Raw genomic sequence first — 23,903 nt, 5'->3', positions numbered from 1 at the left:
TGTGTTGTTAAAGAAAAGAAACTCCATCAGTCAATGATTAATTAATCCATGAACTCTAGTGGCATAATGAAACAAAACTTTCAATCTTTTCATAATATACATGTGTATATATATATATTGCACAAACCTTTCAATCTGTTTATGATATCATGAAAAAATGCTATGGGTTTTCTCTTTAAGACTATTTTATTTAACGACGCACTCAACACATTTTATTTACGGTTATATGGCATCAGACATATGGTTAAGGACCAAACAGATTTTGAGAGGAAACCCGCTGTTGCCACATAGGCTACTCTTTTACAACAGGCAACAAGGGATCTTTTATTTGCTCTTCCCACAGGCAGGATAGCACAAACCATGGTCTTTGTTGAACCAGTTATGGATCACTGGTTGGTGCAAGTGGTTTACACCTACCCACTGAGCCATGCAAAGCACTCACTCAGGGTTTGGAGTCAGTATCTGGATTAAAAATCCCATGCCTCGACTGGGATCCGAACCCAGTACTTACCAGCCTGTAGACTGATAGTCTAACCACGATGCCACCGAGGCCAGTCTCTCCATAATGCATGCATATTACGACAGTAAGACTATATGTCAAAATTACCATATGTTTGACATCTAATAGAAGATGATTAATAAATCAATGTGTTCTAGTGGTGTCGTTAAACAAAACTAACTTCTTCTTCTGTTTATGATAATACACCTTTAAGGAAAGCAAACAAAGCCACTGTGCTGAGGAATGAATCTGTGGTGCTCTAATTTCGGTGGAGGAAGTCAGGGGAAATGAGGTGATGTTTGGCCATCCGTTAAACTGTGGCTCCCAGACAGTTGTGCTGAGTTAATCTTGGCACTGACTTTGGTCTTAATTACAGTATTTCCTGAAACCATTGAACACCCTAGCATGAAGCCTTGTAGTAAATAACCACCCAGATGGTCGGTAATACTTGACCCCTTCTTGGTCATTGTTACAAGATGATAGAAGAAAAGGTTCACCAATCTAAATGGATGAAATGAAAATAAAGGAGAAGATTGGAATACAAACTTTTGATTAAATGACATCCCAGCACATGACTGTTTGGTGTCTAACATTGTGTTATTTATCCTGCAACCACTGATTCTACTCACAGAATATGATGACAAATAAAGCAAAGTCATATCCTGTTACTAGCAGGATATCACTTGACATCACTCATGTGCCGTCACATTACAAAATCACTCATTTGACCTCTAGGTCATCGTACAATGTGGCTGAAATAACAGAAATAACAGCTTTTCCCCTTCATTTTTATGGTCTGCAGTATAAAGATAACAACTAGTTAATGACGTCGGATATCTGCTTTATCCTGTTCAGGCTGAATGAGAAATTCTGCTTGGCAGAGCCTCTGGGAATTTCCCATTGTTACCTTCACAGGATAAAGCAGATATCCGATGCCATTAACTAGTTATTCATTATTTCTACACTTGGTTGACAAAGATAACAATTATTTCTTTAATGACACCTCAGCACATGTTAAACTAGGACTGTTTGTATGGTATGGAACAGGGATTAACATGCACATACAGAGCACCCTCCTGCTTCGGAGTTGGTCACTGGCGATGTCAGAGGCTAAATCCGAAGTGGGCGTGCCTGAACCCTTGTGGATAGGGGCACGTTAAACCCAGTTTCCATTCCATTCCATACAGAGCAAGCTGTTTTAGCTCACAACTGTAATAGGTGCAGGTGCGAGCCTCAGCCAGCTCCTCTGTCCAGGACAGGAAAGGGTTGGGGTGGGTGGGAGAAAGGACTGCCTGCACTGGCAGGTGACAGAGAGCACCAGCAGGCGGACCGGGGTCGGTAGCAGATGGAGGATTGGTTTGGGTGCTACAACTGTTTGGGGACTTCTGGCTTTTATAGGTACCTATTATTTTACAATAATATAGTACCAGGCACATGTGCATGGGGTGGGTGGGTGAACTGGAAGTGGAACACCCCCACACCCCTGCTCAAAGTATTTATTATTTTCTTAATATATTTTTTTGGGGAAGTATGACCCAAGACCCCTAGGAACTTCAGTTGCCAGCACCTGAGTACTGCAAAATAAGCCAATTGTTTTAACCCCTACTCATATGTTTACATATATTTTGCCTGCAGACACAATACTGATCATATCCTCCCTTGAACATCACATGTTTGTTCAGTAATCCTTTGGTGTCTAACATCTTGTTATTACAACACTTAACTACACCACTAGAGCATATTGATTAATAAATCATCAAGCTATTGGATGTCAGATATTTTTATTATGTAACATTCAGTGAAATATCTTACAATATCAGTGAAATAAAAGTGTTATCAGTCACTCAGTGACGATAACATATTTTAGAGTAAAAATTTCACTATTTCACTCTAAAATGTGTTATCGTAACTGTAGAAAGTGTTATCTTCACTGTAAGAAAGCCGGAACTATTTTGCTGCTGGCATTTTAAAAATAAAGATAAATTGCCAAAAGTTATATAATAAATAGAAAATTTCATGTTTTTTATCAAATATGATTTATATCTCATCTCGTGAAGTTTGCAATCATATCACATTCGTCACGTAAGTATGACTTGTGAGATATAATTGCAAACTTCAATCGATAAGATTTAAATCACATTTGACAAAAAACATGAAATATCCTCTATGTATTTCTGATATGTAGTTTTCAGACATTCTGATATGTAAGTTTTCAGACATTCTGATGTATAGTTTCAGACATTCTGATGTGTAGTTTCAGACATGCTGATGTGTAGTTTTAGACATGCTGATGTGTAGTTTCAGACATTCTGATCTGTAGTTTTCAGACATTCTGATGTGTAGTTTTCGACATTCTGATGTGTAGTTTCAGACATTCTGATGTGTAGTTTCAGACATTCTGATGTGTAGTTTTCGACATTCTGATGTGTAGTTTCAGACATTCTGATGTGTAGTTTCAGACATTCTGATGTGTAGTTTCAGACATGCTGCTACATTTGTTTCCCCATTAGAAGCAAGACATCATTTATGTCTGAACTTTCCTACAGACAGGATAGCACATACCACAGCCTTTGATATACCAGCCGTGGTGCACTGGCTGGAATGGGGGAAAACCCAGTCGGAGAATGGGTCCACTGAGAAGATTCGATCCTATGACATACTGAGCTAGATTCCAAGAAGAAACCCACAGCCACAGACTAATAGCAAAATTGTTCACATGTGAAATGCCTCTAATAAATATTTCATAATTCAGATTGAGCCGTGCACATATTAAGCCAGATTTCGGAGATGAACTTGGATTTTGTTATTTCTTATGGTAATGATATTGGTAACTCGATATTAATGATACTGGAAACTGGATAGTTATCAGTGTATTATCACTGCCGTTGTCATGGTATTCTCAGACATAACACAGAGCCAGTAATCTTCTTTGTGTCGAGGTAATTATCTCCCCTGATCATTATACCGGACATCAGATCCTACTCTCAGATTTCTCTGTAAGTTGATCTGACTCGAACCAACAACATGTCAGGTGACCTCTGGTAGTGATCAATCCTTTCATCGTGTTCCAACCAGTGACGAAAAAACTAATATATCAAAAGCTGTGGTATGTGCTGTCTTGTGCTGAGGGAAAGTGCATATAAAAGATTCTTTGTTGAAAAATGCCCCTGCTGCTAATCGAAAAGAATAGCCCATGAAGTGGTGACAGCAGGTTTCCTCTCTCAATATCTGTGTGGTCCTTAACCATATGTCTAACATCATATAACTGTAAATAAAATGTGTTGAGTGCATCATTAAATAAAACATTTTTTTTTTTTTTTTGTTGAAAAATGTGGCAGTTTTCGTCTGATGACTACGTATCACAAGTACCAAATGTTTGACATCCAATAGTCGATGATTAATTAATCAATGTGCTCCAGTGGTGTCATTAAACAAAACAAACAAAATGTTTCGTGAATATACTACTTTGACATCATCATGTGAAATGAAAGAAATGTTGCGTGAATATACTACTTTGACATCATCATGTGAAATGAAAGAAATGTTTCGTGAATATACTACTTTGACATCATCATGTGAAATGAAAGAAATGTTTCGTGAATATACTACTTTGACATCATCATGTGAAATGAAAGAAATGTTTCGTGAATATACTACTTTGACATCATCATGTGAAATGAAAGAAATGTTTCGTGAATATACTACTGTGACATCATCATGTGAAATGAAAGAAATGTTTGTTTAATGACACCTCAGCACATTTTAAACTATGGCTATTTGGGGTCTAGCATATGGTTATTTTGACACTCGGTTTGGAAAGGAAAGGCATGTTTGTTTAACGACACCCCAGCACATTTTAAACTTATCCTGTTTGGTGCCTAACATTGCTTTTTCAGCACTGTATGAAACCTGTTGCCATCACACATGCTACTTCAATGAAAACCAACAAGTGATCTTTTATATAAGGCACTTACTAACAGCAGTGTAGATCAAAGAATCAATCGGAATGATCAGAAACTGTCAGGACGGTCTTGCAAAGTTTGTTTTATTTAACGACGCCACTAGAGCACATTGATTTTTTATCTTATCATCGGCTATTGGACGTCAAACATATGGTAATTCTGACACTGTTTTTTAGAGGATACCCGCTGTCACCACATAGGCTACTCTTTTACAACAGGCAGCAAGGGATCTTTTATTTGCGCTTCCCACAGGCAGGATAGCACAAACCATGGCCTTTGTTGAACCAGTTATGGATCACTGGTCGGTGCAAGTGGTTTACACCTACCCATTGAGCCTTGCGGAGCACTCACTCAGGGTTTGGAGTCGGTATCTGGATTAAAAATCCCATGCCTCGACTGGGATCCGAACCCAGTACCTACCAGCCTGTAGACCGATGGCCTAACCATGATGCCACCAAGGCTGGTTAGACGGTCTTGCATGCTATATTATAAATAGAGAATAACTAGTTTAAGACATCCGATATCTGCTTTATCCTGTGAAGGTCATAATGGAAAATTCAGCCTCACAGAATTTCTCATTCAGCCTGAACAGGATAAAGCAGATATCCGATGTCAGTAATTTGTTATTATTTTTATCCTGCAGACCATAAAAATTAAAGGGAAAAGCTATTATTTCTGTTATTTCTGCCACATTGTATGATGACCTAGAGGTGAAATGAGCAATTTTGTAATGTACATGTAGCTATCATATGAGTGACGTCAAAAGTCATAAGCTGCTAGTATACGTTTATGACTTTGCTTAAATCGATCATCATAATCTGTCAATAAAAACAGTGGTTGCAGGATAAATCCAGTGTAGGTAGGTTTGAGCACGCTATTCTGGGCACACACCTCAGCTACCTGGACTGTCTCACTATGACAGTGTGTTAGTGGTTGGTGAGAGAGAAGTCCGTGTATAGTGGCCTTATGCTTACCCAATGAGTTGTTAAAACTAGCTTTGGAAAGCAGTGCATACTGAGAAGTATAATTACTGTAATAATTGTAAGTCACAGACTCTAGTTACCATGGCAATTTACCGCCTCTGTTTCATGTAAAATCTATTTGTACATACTAGGGGCAGAATGTAGCCCAGTGGTTAGGCACTCGCTCGATGCACAGTTGATTTGGGATCGATCCCTGTCGGTGGGCCCATTGGGCTATTTCTCTTTCCAGCCAGGGCACCACGACTGATGTATCAAAGATCATGGTATGTGCTATCCTGTCTGTGGGATGGTGCATATAAAAGATCCCTTGCTACTAATGGAACAAATATAGCAGGTTTCCTGTCAAAGACTGCCAAAATGACCGTATGTTTGACATCCAGTAGCCGACAATTAATAACTCAATGTGCTCTAGTAGTGTTGTTAAACAAAAAAAAAAAAAATTCTTTTTTATTTGTAGCTTTTTGGCTATTACAGATTTTTTCCCCATTAAGTTACACATTATTTGCAGTTTCTTACTCAAATTATAACTTTCTAAATTAACTGTGTTTCTGGTTATCTCAATGTTTGAAATAGCCAGAAAGGTTAATACAGCATAACTTCTCTAAACCAGACCCTCTGTATACTGAAATTCCCTCAAAACCGGAATTTTTTTTCACAGTCCCTTTTTAAATACCAGTACAGATCATACCCTCTCTAAACTGGATACCCCTTATAACCAGACATTTCACTTTGCCCCATGGAATCCTGCCTGTGGGAAGTGCAAATAAAAGATCCCTTGCTGCCTGTCGTAAAAAGAGTAGCCTATGTGGTGACAGCGGGTTTCCTCTAAAAACAGTGTCAAAATTACCATATGTTTGACGTCCAATAGCCGATGATAAGATAAAAAATCAATGTGCTCTAGTGGTGTCGTTAAATAAAACAAACTTTACTTTTACTTTTCCCCATGGGTTTCTGGTTTATAGGGGTTGCACTGTATATGTATCGTATATTTTACACTGTCCATCAACTAGTCATTGCCTTGACAAACACTCTACATTGACTGAGTGATATTACTCAAGTATCAGAGTTTGACGTCATTTTGTCTCAGGAATGTATTCTAAAAATAAAAGAATTCTTTGTTTCTATAACATGTTGAAAGATATACATATCATGGTGGCAATAACATCAAATACTGGCTTTATCAGCTATATTGCCCAATGAGGGTGAGACATATCACTCAGTCAATGTAGAGGTTTTGTCACAATGAAGTCTAATAACAATTGGTGAGACTTATAGAGGAAGAATATTCTAAGGTGATGATTCAGGGCTCCCCAACCCTGACATGACCTATTTTCTGGGGATAACAAAGAATTTGAAAAAAAAGAAAAAAAAAAGAAAAGAAAAGTCTAATAACAATGTGTTACAAAGTTAAAGTTTGTTTTCTTCATTAAGGAAGGAAGGAAATGGTTTATTTAAAGACACACTCAACACATTTTATTTACGGTTATATGGCGTCGGACATTTGGTTAAGGACCACACAGATGCAGAGAGAGGAAACCCGCTGTCGCTACCTCATGGGCTACTCTTGTTCAGTTAGCAGCTAGGGATCTTTTACATGCACCATCCGACAGACAGGATAGCACATACTACAGCCTTTGTTACACCAGTTGTGGAGCACTGGCTGGAACGAGAAATAGCCCCATGGGTCCACTGACGGTTGTTCAGTAACGGCGATTGCTTGCCATATTGGATATTTTTGCCACGTGGTCTGAAAGGAAACCTGCTTCGTGTTTTCATTAGCAGCAAGGGATCCGTTATATGGTGGATACAGCATCAAGTACTGGCTTTATCAGCTGTAACACCCGGTGAAGGCTATATCACTCAGTCTGAGAAGAGTGTTTAGCATACAAGATGGGGGAGGTGGGGGTGGCGAGAAGGGGTAATAACAATGTTTATTCATATTTTAATTACTACCTAACAGCTTACGAATCATGACACATTTATTAAATGGATTACAACTAACATTGTGAGTAGAATGATGTACGTATGAAATACTGATTAACAGAACTCTCCTGAGTTTGCTGCATTATAAGGTGTTTCCGACTAATAAAATATTTCTATGATTAAACTTCCATATTAAATGTTTTTGTTTGTTTAGAATATCAGTGTCTGTATATTCAATGTGTTTCTGATTGTCTTAATATTTGTAAGAAGCCCAAACTGGATTTTACCTTAAAATAATTCTGTATGTACGAAAAAAAATATTTTAGGAAATAAAATGAAATTTAACCTAGTACAAATATTAGAACGATCAGAAACACATTTAATACACAGCCATTAATATTTTATGCCAAATGTTTTATATTTGATATGTAGTTACAATTGTTATAAAGTCTCTGTTAGTCGATAACATCTTAAAAAATGCAGCAAACTCAGGAATGTACCTTTAATCACTTGTTATATACCACACAATATGTAGCTGTATATGTGAAATACTGATTAATACTTGTTATATACCACACAATATGTAGCTGTATATGTGAAATACTGATTAATACTTGTTATATACCACACAATATGTAGCTGTATATGTGAAATACTGATTAATACTTGTTATATACCACACAATATGTAGCTGTATATGTGAAATACTGATTAATACTTGTTATATACCACACAATATGTAGATGTATATGTGAAATACTGATTAATACTTGTCATATACCACACAATATGTAGCTGTATATGTGAAATACTGATTAATACTTGTCATATACCACACAATATGTAGCTGTATATGTGAAATACTGATTAATACTTGTTATATACCACACAATATGTAGCTGTATATGTGAAATACTGATTAATACTTGTTATATACCACACAATATGTAGCTGTATATGTGAAATACTGATTAATCACTTGTTATGTACCACACAATATAATGTACACGTATATGTGAAATACTGATTAATCACTTGTTATGTACCACACAATATAATGTACACGTATATGTGAAATACTGATTAATCACTTGTTATGTACCACACAATATAATGTACACGTATAAGCGATATATGGGGTTTATTGCACAGTGTGACTATTCCATGTTTTGTATTGATCCGCTAGCCAGCTGTTTTGTATTTTACGCTCAGTGTTTCTCTTTTACAGTGACAGCACATCGTAAACTCGCTTCACAAGGATCGGTATGCAGCCAGCGACGGGAGGATATACAGCAACTACTACAGCCTCATCATGATCTGGTAACTAATTATACTACTGGAAATATTTTCATTTTAATGTAACAGTACTTTTTGTTGCTGACAGAGATATCTTTTCTTTTTGTCTCTTTTTTTTTCAAGAATGTTTGCATGTATAATGTGTATTTATTGAATAATTTATGTCTTTCAAACATGTTCTTGCAACCATGAAAATTGTACTTCTTTAAAATGATATTGTGATTTTTCTTGTTTTAAAAACTATAGCAGTTATTGATCTGATACTGTGTTTGGCACAGCTACTTGTATTAAAGGCACATTTTCAAAGTTGCAAGTATTTCAGTATTTTTACATTTATTTGTTACAAGTAAGTTCTACAAATGAAATATAATCTTTTCATATTTAACTCAAGAATATTAAATTGTGATGTGCTGACATCCAGCATAAACAGAATCCTTGGTTAAAATATGAAATACAGTGTACCCTCGATTTATTGCCCCCCGATTTAACGCCAACCTTGCATACCGCTAACTTTCTTTAAAGTACCGTTTTCATTCATGTTTATTTCCCTCGATATAACGCCACCCTCGGTATCCGCCAACGACGTTTTTGAACCGAACTCCATTTAGCCATTATAATTCCCTCGATTTTGCCGCCAATGGTCTGGTCACAAAGTTGATTATAGTGACATAATTACTAGCGATCTGTTGATTGGGGAAATCCTAACACCGTTGTACACTGGCAGTACACACTGAATCTGTTTTTGTTTATTGTGTAGCAATTAACGGATGTAAGTGCTAGAATTGTTTAAGCAGGCGCGGTGTTTGTGTCCAATCAACACTCGGTATAGAAAGAACAGCCACTATAGTGATCATGTGACAGAGGGGTGCATTAGATTCATTATTTCAATCGCGGATTGTTCTGTCGGGTCTTTGAAGTGCTGGCAGCAACGACTCAAGTTTAATTAATAAACAAACTTTAGGTAAGTGTTATTATGCTCAAGCATATTTCGACCATGGCCTCATGTTAAGTTGCTATTTAGCTTTGGCATAAATGCGACGACACCGGTAACGCATTTTATTACAGCAGAATGAATTTAAAGCAAAAACTTATCGTATTAGACGCGGTTAAAAAAAGAGAAATTGTTCAGTACTCGAAGATAAATTCAACTAAAAGTCAACAAGATATAGCCAATCACTTTTCAGCGTTGTGGGCCTATCCTGTAAAACGAAGGACAGTTGGCGATATTCTACTTCAAAAGGAAAAGTGGGAAGATGAAAATGTCGAACCGGCCCGAAAAAACCTGAAATTGGGAAAACGCCGCATTTGGAAGAAGCATTATTCTTATGGTTCAGCAAGGTCTCTATTACAGATGAAATTCTGAGAGTTAAAGCCAGGTCCTTTGGTGATAAACTAAACATTTCCGACTTCGCGTATTATAAAAAAAATAAGTTTGGTAGTAAACCCAAGGCACCCTCACTATACCGCCAACTCGATATAACGCCAAAATTATTTTGGAACATTGGTTGGCGTTAAATCGAGGTTATACTGTACATAAAAAATGTCAATATGTGTCCATTAAAATACATGTAGCTGCCATCAGTTCTTGGAAAATAAGGAGATGAAATTCAAATTCAAAATATGATTTCAATGAGCTACATTTTAAGAGACAAGAATTGACCTATATTCTATTCCAGCCCTACTTTTTTCATAAGTTGCATGCACCCCTCCCAATCTACCTCTGAGTTCCTTCCTTGTTCATCATCCAATATTCCACCCCTAGTTTACTCTTGAGCTACACACACCCCTCCCAATCTATCACTGAACTACATCCCAGCCCTGCTTTTCTCCTGAGTTGCATGCACCCCTCCCAATCTACCACTGAGTTACTTCCTACCTTGTTCATCATCCAGTATTCCACCCCTAGTTTACTCCCGAGATACAGACACCCCGCCCAATCTACCTCTGAGTTATTTCCTACCTTGTTCATCATCCAGTATTCCACCCCTAGTTTACTCCCGAGATACAGACACCCCGCCCAATCTACCTCTGAGTTACTTCCTACCTTGTTCATCATCCAGTATTCCACCCCTAGTTTACTCCCGAGATACAGACACCCCTCCCAATCTACCTCTGAGTTATTTCCTACCTTGTTCATCATCCAATATTCCACCCCTAGTTTACTCCAGAGTTACTCACACCCCTCCCAATGTACCACTGAATTATATATCAGGCCTGCTTTATTTCTGAGATACACACATCCCTCCCCGCAATCTGCCACTGAGTTACATCCTATCCTGCTCAACTCTAGGACTGACCTATACCCCACCCCTGTTCTGCCACTGAGCTACATCCATTCCCCCACCCCGACACTCCTCACTAGCACCGAGTGTCGAGTGTTGGTAACAACCCACTCACTGACCTTGCAGCACTGAACAATTCATAAATATACACTGAGTGACAAAAGAACCAGTGTCAAATATTCTACAGTAAAACCTCTGAAAACCAGACCCTCTGTAAACCAGAATTCTCTCAAAACTGGATGTTTTTCACGGTTCCTTTTTAAAAATCAGACAGAACATAACCTCTCAAAACCAGACCCCCCTTAAAAAGGACTTTTTACTTGGTCGAGTGGGTGTCCGGTTTAGAGGGGTTCACTGTATATGATATTCATTAAAACAGAAACATTCTTGTTTCAAATATTTGTCAGCTGGAAATCACCGAACAAGAGGCTCATTGTTCATTCTTATTTCATGCCTAAAGCAACACATTTTATTCAGGGGCGTAGGCTGTGTGTGTGTATGAGGGTTTGGACGACACCCACACTGAAGCTAAAATAAAATTTGTACAGTGCAATATTAGGGGAAACAGACAAAAGTGTTCACTAGGTTCAAGTTTGACCCCCACCCCACCCCACCCCACCCAACCCTCACCCCACACACAGTCCTGACCACACTACACCCCTGTTATTATAATTTTGAATTTCACATTTCTTTGGTCTCTTAAATTTTACAATATACTATAATGTTTCCCCAACTCTGTTTTTAATCAGCTCTTTCTTCTTCCCATATTTTGGTCTATTTTCATCCTCCTGTATAACCATGACAATTAACTGTGCACAGCAACTGGCAGTGCCATGGAGACTGTCGTCATGTTTTCAGTTTTTTGTGGCATTTAATTGCTGTGGAACTTTTAATTTTCTAGATCACTTTGAAGTTACTTAATTACATGTACCGGATATATACACATGTATGTTTTGTAAACCTGACACATTTTTCTCTAGTACACATTAATTGTAAAAATTCAATGAAAAAATGCCTTTGATGCTACTTTTGCATCCTACATTTTTTTTGGCATACATTTCTTGTTTTAAATTTCTTGTTTATATAATATATAAACCAGAAACATTTGCAAAAAAAATGTCTGCATATTAAGAAATGTTTTATTTAATAACGCACTCAACACATTTTATTTACGGTTATATGGCATCAGACATATGGTTAAGAACCACACAGATTTTGAGAGGAAACCCGCTGTCGCCACTACATGGGCTACTCTTCCGATTGGCAGCAAGGGATCTTTTATTTGCACTTCCCACAGGCAGGATAGCACAAACCATGGCCTTTGTTGAACCAGTTATGGATCACTGGTCGGTGCAAGTGGTTTACACCTACCCATTGAGCCTTGTGGAGCACTCACTCAGGGTTTGGAGTCGATATCTGGATTAAAAATCCCATGCCTCGACTGGGATCCGAACCCAGTACCTACCAGCCTGTAGACCGATGGCCTGCCACGACGCCACTGAGGCCGGTGTCTGCATATTATGTAATAGCATAAACAAGTAACTGTTTTGGGGTTCGAGTGGGGTTAACATGACTGACACCCCCCCACCCCACCTGCTCCCCCACTAGGTATGTCCCAGTACAGACAAACATATGGTGAGATATCAGCCTGTTACGTCAGTGTGTTTAACACTAAATGAAGGGGTTCGAGTGGGGTTAACATGACTGACGCCCCCCCACCCCACCTGCTCCCCCACTAGGTATGTCCCAGTACAGACAAACATATGGTGAGATATCAGCCTGTTACCTGCGTGTGTTTAACACTAAATGAAGGGGTTCGAGTGGGGTTAACATGACTGATGCCTCCCCACCCCACCTGCTCCCCCACTAGGTATGTCCCAGTACAGACAAACATATGGTGAGATATCAGCCTGTTATGTCAGTGTGTTTAACACTAAATGAAGGGGTTCGAGTGGGGTTAACATGACTGATGCCCCCCACCCCACCTGCTGCCCCACTAGGTATGTCCCAGTACAGACAAACATATGGTGAGATATCAGCCTGTTAAGTCAGTGTGTTTAACACTAAATGAAGGGGTTCGAGTGGGGTTAACATGACTGACGCCCCCCACCCCACCTGCTGCCCCACTAGGTATGTCCCAGTACAGACAAACATATGGTGAGATATCAGCCTGTTACGTCAGTGTGTTTAACACTATATGAAGGGGTTCGAGTGGGGTTAACATGACTGACGCCCCCCCCACCCCACCTGCTGCCCCACTAGGTATGTCCCAGTACAGACAAACATATGGTGAGATATCAGCCTGTTACGTCAGTGTGTTTAACACTAAATGAAGGGGTTCGAGTGGGGTTAACATGACTGATGCCCCCCCCACCCCACCTGCTGCCCCACTAGGTATGTCCCAGTACAGACAAACATATGGTGAGATATCAGCCTGTTACGTCAGTGTGTTTAACACTAAATGAAGGGGTTCGAGTGGGGTTAACATGACTGACGCCCCCTACCCCACCTGCTGCCCCACTAGGTATGTCCCAGTACAGACAAACATATGGTGAGATATCAGCCTGTTACGTGAGTGTGTTTAACACTAAATGAAGGGGTTCGAGTGGGGTTAACATGACTGACACCCCCCCCCCCCACCCCATCTGCTGCCCCACTAGGTATGTCCCAGTACAGACAAACATATGGTGAGATATCAGCCTGTTACGTCAGTGTGTTTAACACTAAATGAAGGGGTTCGAGTGGGGTTAACATGACTGACGCCCCCCCACCCCACCTGCTGCCCCACTAGGTATGTTTGAGTACAGACAAACATATGGTGAGATATCAGCCTGTTACGTCAGTGTGTTTAACACTAAATGAAGGGGTTCGAGTGGGGTTAACATGACTGACGCCCCCCCACCCCACCTGCTGCCCCACTAGGTATGTTTGAGTACAGACAAACATATGGTGAGATATCAGCCTGTTACGTCAGTGTGTTTAACACTAAATGAAGGGGTTCGAGTGGGGTTAACATGACTGACACCCCTCCACCCCACCTGCTGCCCCACTAGGTATGTCCCAGTACAGACAAACATATGGTGAGATATCAGCCTGTTACGTCAGTGTGTTTAACACTAAATGAAGGGGTTCGAGTGGGGTTAACATGACTGACGCCCCTCCACCCCACCTGCTGCCCCACTAGGTATGTCCCAGTACAGACAAACATATGGTGAGATATCAGCCTGTTACGTCAGTGTGTTTAACACTAAATGAAGGGGCAGGACGTAGCCCAGTGCTACAGCGCTCGCTCGATGCGTGGTCGGTCTGGGATCGATCCTCATCAGTGGGCCCATTGGGCTATTTCTCGTTCCAGCCAGTGCACCACGACTGTTACATCAAAGGCCATGGTATGTACTATCCTGTCTTTATGATGGTGCATATAACAGATCCCTTGCTGCTAATCGAAAAGAGTAACCCATGAAGTGGCGACAGCAGGTTTCTTCTTTCTCTCAATATCTGTGTGGTCCTTAACCATATGTCCGATGCCATATAACCGTAAATAAAATGTGGTCAGTGTGCGTCTTTAAATAAAACATTTCTTTCTCTTTTCTCTGGAGATCAAATGAGGAGGCTATGTCTGGTTTTGACACAGATGAACACCGATACACTCTTACACCAATATTGTTACACGAGAACTAATCCACTCGCAAGAACCTGTCCCAGATCAATAATCTTCCACTAACATGCCTCGGAATGTCGAATACACACATTACATCCATATTACATGCAGAATCTGCCTCGGAATGTCGAACACACACTTTACATCCATATTACATGCAGAATCTGCCTCGGAATGTCGAACACACACTTTACATCCATGTTACATGCAGAATCTGCCCCGGAATGTCGAATACACACATCATATCCATATTACATGCAGAATCTGCCTCGGAATGTCGAACACACACATTACGTCCATGTTACATGCAGAATCTGCCTCGGAATGTCGAACACACACATTACGTCCATGTTACATGCAGAATCTGCCTCGGAATGTCGAACACACATATTACGTCCATGTTACACGCAGAATCTGCCTCAGAATGTCGAATACACATATTACGTCCACGTTACACGCAGAATCTGCCTCGGAATGTCGAACACACACATCAAATCCATGTGACATGCAGAATCTGCCTCGGAATGTCGAATACACACATCACATCCATGTGACATGCTGAATCTGCCTTGGAATGTCGAAGACACACGTTACATCCATGTTACCTGCAGAATCTGCCTCGGAATGTGGAAGACACACGTTACATCCATGTTACATGCAGAATCTGCCTTGGAATGTCGAACACACACGTTACATCCATGTTACATGCAGAATCTGCCTCGGAATGTCGAAGACACACGTTACATCCATGTTACATGCAGAATCTGCCTTGGAATGTCGAAGACACACATTACATCCATGTTACATGCAGAATCTGCTTCGGAATGTCGAAGAGACACGTTACATCCATGTTACATGCAGAATCTGCCTCGGAATGTCGAACACACACATTACATCCATGTGACATGCAGAATCTGCCTCGGAATGTCGAACACACACATTACATCCATATTACATGCAGAATCTGTGTGCAGTACCAGTTGTCACTGAGGTTCACAGTTCACTATGTTTGTTTTTGCCTAACGACACCACTAGAGCACATTGATTTATTACTCATCGGCTGTTGGATGTGAAACATTTGGTAATTCTGATATATAGTCTTAGATAGGAAACCTTCTGCATTTTTCATTAGTAGCAAGGGATCTTTTATATGCCCTATCCCACAAACAGGATAGCACATACCACGACCTTTGATATATCAGTCAAAATGTTGAATACACACATTATATCTGGAATCTGTATGCAGTAGCAGTTGTCACTAAGTGTCAGTGAGTTTGTTTTTTATTGATGAAGTAGGTGAAATGTAGCCCAGTGCTAATGAAAGTGCTTGTCTGATGTGCAGTCGGTCTGTAGGATCGATCCCAGTCATTGGACCCATTGGGCTATTTCTCTTCCAACCAGTGCACCACAACTGGTATATCAATGATCGTGATATGTGCTATCCTGTTTGTGGGATGATGCATATAAAAGATCCCTTGCTACTAATGAAAAAATATAGAGGGTTTCCTCTCTAAGATTAATTCAGAATTACAAAATGTTTGACATCCAATAGCCAATGATTAATAAATCAATGTACTCTAGTGGTGTCATTAAACAAAATAAACTTTAACTTTTAATTTTTTTTGAAGAGGGTGAGATGTAGCTCGGTTGTATAGTGCTCTCTTGAAATGCTTGCATCGTAGGATCGAATCACCTAAGTGGACTCATTCTCTGATTGGATAGTTTTTTTAATCCCAACCACCCGACGCCAGTAAATAAAATGTGTTGAGTGCATCGTTAAAACACTTCCTTCCTTCCATCCCAACCAAATGAATGAATGAATATTTAATGACACCCCAGCACAGAAAATACATCAGCTGTTGGTGACAACCATTGCAACCAGTTCCCCATGACTGATTTATCAAAGGCCATGGTATGTGCTGTCTTGTCTGTGGGGAAGTGCAAGTAAAAGATCCCTTGCTGCTAAGGGAAAAATGTAGCTGGTTTCATCCAACTGGTTTTTCTCTTAAGATCATGTTTAAAAAATTACCAATGTTTGACATCCAATAGCCAGTGATTAATAAATGAAAGTGCTCTAGTGGTGTCGTTAAACAAAACAATCTTAACTAAGTGATTTGGTGTTTTCTCATCCTATCATGAATGAATGAATGAACTAATGAATGAACGAACGAACGAACGAACGAACGAACGAACGAACGAACGAACGAATGAATGAATGTTTAATGACACCCCAGCATGAAAAACATTAACTACCGGTAACTGTAAATAAAAATGTTAAGAGTGTCATAAAAGAATTATTTCCTTTCCTCCTTCTTTCCTTCATTTCTTTCTTTCATTATTCCTTTCTTTCTTTTTTCTTTCCACACACCCATAGTTTAAAATATGTTAAGGTGTCTTCATAAAAATATTTTGTATGCTATGGTAATATTTTGTATGCTATGGTAATATTTCGTATGCTGTGGTAATATTTCGTATGCTATGGTAATATTTCATATGCTATGGTAATATTTATATGCTATGGTAATATTTCGTATGCTATGGTAATATTTTGTATAATGTGGTAATATTTTGTATGCTGTGGTAATATTTCGTATGGTAATATTTCGTATGCTATGGTAATATTTCGTATGCTGTGGTCATATTTCGTATGCTATGGTAATATTTCATATGCTATGGTAATATTTCATATGCTATGGTAATATTTCATATGCTATGGTAATATTTATATGCTATGGTAATATTTCGTATGCTATGGTAATATTTCATATGCTGTGGTAATATTTCGTATGCTGTGGTAATATTTCGTATGCTGTGGTAATATTTCGTATGCTGTGGTAATATTTCGTATGCTGTGGTAATATTTCGTATGCTATGGTAATATTTCGTATGCTATGGTAATATTTCATATGCTATGGTAATATTTCATATGCTATGGTAATATTTATATGCTATGGTAATATTTCGTATGCTATGGTAATATTTCATATGCTATGGTAATATTTTGTATGCTGTGGTAATATTTCATATGCTATGGTAATATTTCGTATGCTGTGGTAATAGTTCGTATGCTGTGGTAATATTTTGTATGCTGTGGTAATATTTTGTATGCTGTGGTAATATTTTGTATGCTATGGTAATATTTCATATGCTATGGTAATATTTCATATGCTATGGTAATATTTTGTATGCTGTGGTACTATTTCGTATGCTGTGGTAATATTTCGTATGCTGTAGTAATATTTCGTATGCTGTGGTAATATTTCATATGATATGGTAATATTTTGTATGCTGTGGTAATATTTTTGATGGTAATGTTTATGTAATGTTGGAAAAACCTAAGGAATCCCCGCAACACTAATTGGAGAGAACTTCCTTCATTACAACACTAATTGGAGAGAACCTCCTTCATTACAACACTAATTGGAGAGAACCTCCTTCATTACAACACTAATTGGAGAGAACCTCCTTCATTACAACACTAATTGGAGAGAACCTCCTTCATTACAACACTAATTGGAGAGAAACTCCTTCATTACAACACTAATTGGAGAGAACCTCCTTCATTACAACACATTAAGTTCACTTCAACTTATTTTTGTGCTTATATCCAATTAATGTTCAAGCACACTGTCCTGGACACACACCTCAACTATCTTGGCTGTCTGTCCAGGACAGTTAGTTTGTTTTGTTTAATGACACCAATAGAGCACATTGATTTATTAATCATCGGCTATTGGATGTCAAACATTTGGTAATTCTGACACAGTCTTAGAGAAGAAACTTGCTACATGTTTCCATTAGTAGCAAGGGATCTTTTATATACACCATCTCACAAACAGGGTAGTACATACCACAACCTTTGATATACCAGTTGTGGTACACTGGCTGGAATGAGAAATGACCCAATGGGGCCCCCCAATGGGGATGGATCCTAGAGTGACCGTGCATCAAGTGAACGCTTTAATATTGGGCTACATCTCACCCCTTACTCCTACTGGCTGCTGTAATAATTCACTGTTAACTGGCTTCATAGAGCACTGGATGTTTGTCCCAGTGGTCCCCGGTTCAAATCTCCCATACAGACAGACAAAGCTTTAATATTGGGCTACATCTCACCCCTTACTCCTACTGGCTGCTGTAATAATTCACTATTAACTGGCTTCATAGAGCACTGGATGTTTGTCCCAGTGGTCCCCGGTTCAAATCTCCCATACAGACAGACAAAGCTTTAATATTGGGCTACATCTCACCCCTTACTCCTACTGGCTGCTGTAATAATTCACTGTTAACTGGCTTCATAGAGCACTGGATGTTTGTCCCAGTGGTCCCCGGTTCAAATCTCCCATACAGACAGACAAAGCTTTAGCTATTATAAGGATTTTTAACCAGTTGTTATATACAGATGTTGGTTGTCAAAAGAAAATCTCAAACCTGAAGGCAAGCTGTTGTGATTGATCAGGCGATTACATAAACATTAGAAAAGGAAAGTTGTGCTTAATCAGCAGTTTATACAAACTGTGTGTATACAACATACCAACTGTTTATTCAGTTGTTTACTTGATTGATTGATTGATTGTCTGTCTGTCTGTCTGTCTGTCTGTCTGTCTGTCTGTCTGTCTGTCTGTCTGTCTGTCTGTCTGTCTATTGATTGATTGATTGATTGATTGATTGATTGATTTAGAAATTGCATTCACTGTTATTGTAAAATTAAATTTTTGTAATTAGGAGAGGACCTCGTAAACTGTGCCCAGTTCTTGTGTATATAGACATTATATGCAGTAAAACCAGTAGGCGCCACCATATGTTGTGATATAACTCAGAACTCACAGACTTGTTTTTACATGCCTACAGTGTATATCCATTGAAGGTTCGGGCATGGCTCCCTCAGGTCAGACCCCTAGCATGGGTCGTTACTTGTAGCAGCTTAATATAAAGTTAAAACCTAAAGTTTGTTTTGTTTAGCGACACCACTAGAGTTCACTAATTTATTAATCATCAGCTATTGGATGTCAAACATTTGGTAATTCTGACATATAGTCTTAGAGAGGGATCTTTTATATGCACCATCCCACAGATAGGATGACACATACCATGGCCTTTGATATACCAGTCGTGGTACACTGGCTGGAACAAGAAATAGCCCAATGGGCCCACCGATGGGGATCAATCCCAGACCAACCATGCATCAAGTGAGTGCTTTACCACTTGGCTACGTCCCACCCGCAGCTTAATATAGTCTGGTTTAGGAAACAGTTCCTCATAAAAAAGGGGTGGAATGTAACCCAGTGGTAAAGTGCTTGCTTGATGCGCAGTCGGTTTGGGATCGATCCCCGTTGGTATGCCCATTGGGCTATTTCTTGTTCCAGCCAGTGCACCATGACTGGTATAGCAAAGGACGTGGTATGTCCTATCCTCTCTGTGGGAAAGATCCCTTGCTACTAATGGAAAAATGTAGCAGGTTTCCTCTCTAAAACTATATGTCAAAATTACCATATGTTTGACATCCAATAGTGAATGATTTATAAATCAATGTGCTCTAGTGGTGTCGTTAAACAAAGCAAACTTTTCCTCATAAAAAATTAATACCAAATTTCTTCCCTGCACTCACCTGGTATCCTCATCTTCTGCCATGGATAAAACTGGTCTGACCCATGGCACTAACTAATGACTGCCAGTATTAGGGGAGTACAGTAGGTAGTTACAAGTGTGTCTCAACAATGCCAGAAGTAACTACTGAACACTCCCCGAAGTGGTCAGACTAAATCCACAGCTAAAAGCTGATGGGAATTAGCAGGTGTGTGACATGTATAGCCACAAGAGACAAGCACCTGTTGTGGTTGGAGAGACAAGGCCTGGGATGTGGAGGTGGAAAGATGGGAGGAGCTGCCAGATCAGGAAGAAATGAGATGGAATTGAAAAGAAGAGAAAGGAAAGGGGCCAGTCGTATAACAAACAATAAAAAATAAAATAAAACAAATAATTTTTAAAATTGTATTGGAGAATATAAAGATTTAAACTCACAAGGCCAAATTTACCAATCCTGTTTTTCTTAAACACAGATGTTTAAGCATTGTAAAAGCATGTGGAACTCAGGTATAAGATTAAACACAGATGTTTAAGCATTGTAAAAGCATGTGGAACTCAGGTATAAGATTAAACACAGATGTTTAAGCATTGTAAAAGCATGTGGAACTCAGGTATAAGATTAAACACAGATGTTTAAGCATTGTAAAAACATGTGGAACTCAGGTATAAGATTAAACACAGATGTTTAAGCATTGTAAAAACAATTGGAACTCAGGTATAAGATTAAACACAGATGTTTAAGCATTGTAAAAGCATGTGGAACTCAGGTATAAGATTAAACACAGATGTTTAAGCATTGTAAAAACATGTGGAACTCAGGTATAAGATTAAACACAGATGTTTAAGCATTGTAAAAGCATGTGGAACTCAGGTATAAGATTAAACACAGATGTTTAAGCATTGTAAAACATGTAACTCAGCATTAAACACAGATGTTTAAGTAAAAAGCATGTGGAACTCAGGTATAAGTGCATTGTAAAAACAACTCTCAGGTATAAGATTAAACACAGATGTTTAAGCATTGTAAAAGCATGTGGAACTCAGGTATAAGATTAAACACAGATGTTTAAGCATTGTAAAACATGTGGAACTCAGGTATAAGATTAAACACAGATGTTTAAGAATTGTAAAAGCATGTGGAACTCAGGTATAAGATTAAACACAGATGTTTAAGCATTGTAAAAACAATTGGAACTCAGGTATAAGATTAAACACAGATGTTTAAGCATTGTAAAAAGATGTTTAAGCAATGTGGAACTCAGGTATAAGAGATTAAACACAGATGTTTAAGAATTGTAAAAGCATGTGGAACTCAGGTATAAGATTAAACACAGATGTTTAAGCATTGTAAAAACAATTGGAACTCAGGTATAAGATTAAACACAGATGTTTAAGCATTGTAAAAACATGTGGAACTCAGGTATAAGATTAAACACAGATGTTTAAGCATTGTAAAAGCATGTGGAACTCAGGTATAAGATTAAACACAGATGTTTAAGCAAAGTAAAACATATGGAACTCAGGTATAAGATTAAACACAGATGTTTAAGCATTGTAAAAACAATTGGAACTCAGGTATAAGATTAAACACAGATGTTTAAGATTGTAAAAGCATGTGGTACTTAGGTATAAGATTAAACACAGATGTTTAAGCATTGTAAAAACATGTGGAACTCATATATAAGATTAAACACACATGTTTTAGCATTGTAAAAACATGTGGAACTCATGTATAAGATTGAACACAGATGTTTTAGCATTGTAAAAACATGTGGAACTCATGTACAAGACAAAAACAAGCTTTGTAAATTAGACCCACAGTATATATCTATATCAGTGTCATGGATAAGTGAAGTTTGTGTTGCTAATGATGACTGTTAAATTATTTATACAGGTGGTGGCTTTACATGAAAAGTGATACATGATCTGTGTATTGATTGTTACCAATATACACAGTGAGGCTGTGTGATTTATTTATGAACTCGACCATTTAGTGCTAGGCACCTCCCACTGGGATGTCCAGCTGTTCTACATCATCTCTACATCATCGGTCACACACCAGTAGACTTTAAAACTTTTAGTAACCGGTTTATTGCCCACAGGTGTAGCAGAATGTTTGTCATCAATAATTATATCCATTGTACAGAGAGTGTTGTGGAGATGAAAGAGTTTCTGTTTACACAAGGACATATTTTTAATGACGCGTGTATAGATCACGGAATATGTATCATGTACTTGTTTGTTAAACTGGAACGGGACGTAGCCCAGTGGTAAAGCTATCACTTGATGTGCAGTCAGTGTGAGATCAATCCCCATCGGTGGGCTATATCTCGTTCCACCCACTGCACCATGACTAGTATATGGTATATCAAAGGTTGTGGTATGTGTTATCCTGTCTGTAGGATGGTGCATATAAAAGATCCTTTGCTGCTAATGGAAAAATGTAGTGGGTTTCCTCTCTAAAATTACCAAATGTTTGTTGTTAAACTAGTCTCTTCCTCATGCAGCTTGAAGTTTTTACTGTCCTCCCTCTCTCTCTGTCTCTTTGTCTCTGTCTCTGTCTCTGTCTCTCTCTCTCTCTCTCTCTCTCTCTTGCTCTCTCTCTCTCTCTCTCTCTCTCTCTCTCTCTCTCTCTCTCTCTCTCTCTCTCTCTCTCTCTCTCTCTCTCTCAATTGTTAGATTTCAGGAGGTCTTTCACAACCACTTTTCCTTGAACAGGACAGCACATACCACAGCCTTTGATAGACAGTCTTGGCTTGTTGGCTGGCATTTTAAAGGAAAGCTGATTGGCTCCATCTGTTCCAGTTGTCAAGGAACACTGGCAGTCTTTGCAGGAACCACATTCTGACAACATTCTCTTTTCTCTTTTAAAATTTCTATCACTTTTTCACAAGACATTTCTCAAGGAATTATTTCTCTTTGATCTTTTGTACTTTATAAAAATAATTGGTTTTTTATTTATATATCTAAAATATTTTATCTTTTTTTTTTTAGGAATCTTAAATAATAATAAAAAAATTCTAATAATTTGAAAGCTTTGAACTTCTATGTTATATAAAACTGCTGTTATTTTCAATATATCTTGAAGCAGAGAAATTGCAATGCTGTGGATGTCATGGTAACACAATTAAGCGGCACACACATGTACCTGTGGTTATGAGGCTAGGCAGGTTTTACTGCAAGATGAGGAAAGTGGGAATCTTGCAGTGGTGTTGATTATGATAGTTAGTACACAACAGGAACATACCAGCCTTATGAGATGAGTGCAGCCAGATAATGAATCTCCACATGCAATCTGCACATCTGTTTCCATCCAGTAATCCCTGTGTCAGTTCCGCTGTGGAATGTGGCAGAAATATTTCACCATGAGTGATGAGCAATAAGATTTTATGGTTTTTGTCTGATTGATTTACTGTCTTTGTTAATATCGGAAACATAAGTACGTTCCCAGTACAAGACACTAAATTATCATGTTAATATCTTACAGTAAGTACTTTTCCAGTACCAGACATTGTCATGTTGATATCTCATAGTAAGTACTTTTCCAGTACCAGACATTGTCATGTTGATATCTCATAGTAAGTACTTTTCCAGTACAAGACATTGTCATGTTGATATCTCATAGTAAGTACTTTTCCAGTACCAGACATTGTCATGTTAATATCTCATAGTAAGTACTTTTCCAGTACCAGACATTGTCATGTTAATATC

At 38.6% G+C, this 23,903-nt stretch overlaps 1 protein-coding gene across 2 annotated transcripts in view; it reads left to right on the top strand.

Moving 5' to 3' along the window:
- LOC121390171 (mucin-12-like) overlaps nucleotides 1–23,903 on the top strand; it is an 83,352-nt gene that overhangs the window by 24,913 nt on the left and 34,536 nt on the right. For both annotated transcript variants that reach the window (XM_041521923.1, XM_041521922.1), the window contains exon 3: nucleotides 8,596–8,687. The gene's annotated coding sequence lies outside the window, so the exon portion shown is untranslated. The remainder of the gene's footprint in view (nucleotides 1–8,595; nucleotides 8,688–23,903) is intronic.

This window comes from Gigantopelta aegis, chromosome 15 (assembly GCF_016097555.1).
Source record: "Gigantopelta aegis isolate Gae_Host chromosome 15, Gae_host_genome, whole genome shotgun sequence".
NCBI classification, from domain to species: domain Eukaryota; kingdom Metazoa; phylum Mollusca; class Gastropoda; order Neomphalida; family Peltospiridae; genus Gigantopelta; species Gigantopelta aegis.
This window is presented reverse-complemented; position numbering and strand designations above follow the sequence as displayed.